Source organism: Elephantulus edwardii, unplaced genomic scaffold (genome assembly GCF_000299155.1).
Source record: "Elephantulus edwardii isolate Elephantulus edwardi_28Jun2011 unplaced genomic scaffold, EleEdw1.0 scaffold00042, whole genome shotgun sequence".
Lineage (NCBI taxonomy): Eukaryota > Metazoa > Chordata > Mammalia > Macroscelidea > Macroscelididae > Elephantulus > Elephantulus edwardii.
The window spans coordinates 4,801,779-4,803,239 of record NW_006399792.1 but is presented as its reverse complement, the minus strand read 5'-3'; positions in this window follow the sequence as shown (position 1 = coordinate 4,803,239).

Sequence of the window (1,461 nt, the reverse complement as noted above, 5' to 3'; positions counted from 1 at the left end):
CATCCTTGATTACAGCAACTCTAGGTTTGAATCTGTTCTTCAGTTCCTTGAGCTTCAGAAATGCTGAGTGAGAACTTAAGGAATTTGTGAAAACAAGAACAAAACTACAAACAATTTTAAGTCCTTCACATGGAGATGCCAAAGTAAAGTGGATGGCCCATATTAATCAGAAACAACAGAAAAAGAAACACAGCAAAATGACAAAAGTAAGACTTGGCCTGACAATAATCCCTTAATGTGAATGAACAAAATACACCAATCAATAGAAAAAAGGAGTAGCAGAATGCATTAAAAAAACAAAGCCCAGCAATATGCTTCCTACAAGAGATACATCTTAAAAACAAAGAAAAAGACAGACTTACAATCAAAGGCTGGAAAAGAAAGCATACTAAGCAAACGGCAGGAATGGGAACTGTAATTTCTGATAAAACATACTTTAGAATGAAAATTACCATAAAAGATAAGGAAAGGCATTACATATTGATTAAAAGTACAATAGACCAAGAAGACATAACCTTTAAGCACAAAATGTTAGATCTGCAAAATACGTAAAACGATGATTAACAGAATTGAACAAAGAAACAAACAGAATTGAACAAAGAAACAGACAGCATCATAATAGTGGTGGGAGATATCAATACACCACTATTACTAAAGGTTAGCCCAAAAGAAACTCAGCAAAGATGCAGAAAAACTAAACTATATAATTAGCCACCTCGACCTAGTGGATGTATACAGGATAGTGCACTCAAATAAAACTCAATTCACTTTCTTTTCAAGTGCACATAGTACATTCTTCAGAACTGATCACATATTAGAACACAAAGGAAGCTTCAACAAATTAAAACACATTGAAATAATACAAAGCACCTTCTCACACCACAGTGTCATAAAACTGGAAATTAAACACAAGAGGGTAAAACTTAAAAAACCACCATGTGAAAGAGGAATAACTCTCTGCTAGAACATGATAGGGTTATAAAAGAAATAAATAATGGAATAAAAATGTTCCTTGAAACATATGAAAATGAAAACATGACATATCAAAACCTCTGGGATACACCTAAGGCAGTTCTCAAGGAGCAGTTCATAGCAATAGGCACACATATAAAAAATGAAGAAGGAAGAAAGAGCCATTAACTAACTCAATACCATCATGAAATAGAAAAAAATTAACACTATAGTCCTACAGCCTCTAGAAGAAAAGAAATTATCAGGACAAGAGCTGAAACAAATGAGATACAAAACAGAAAAACAATTGAGATCATCAATAAGACCAGGAGCTGGTCTTAAAATTGGCAAACCATTGTTGTTGTTGTTATGTGCCGTCGAGTCATTAGCGACTCATAGTGACCCTATGTACAACAGCCCTAAACCGTGATCTATCCTGTCCCAATCTCATTGCCTCTGACAAACCCATCCCGAGTACTCCAGTCACTGAATCAATCCACCTCATAGAGG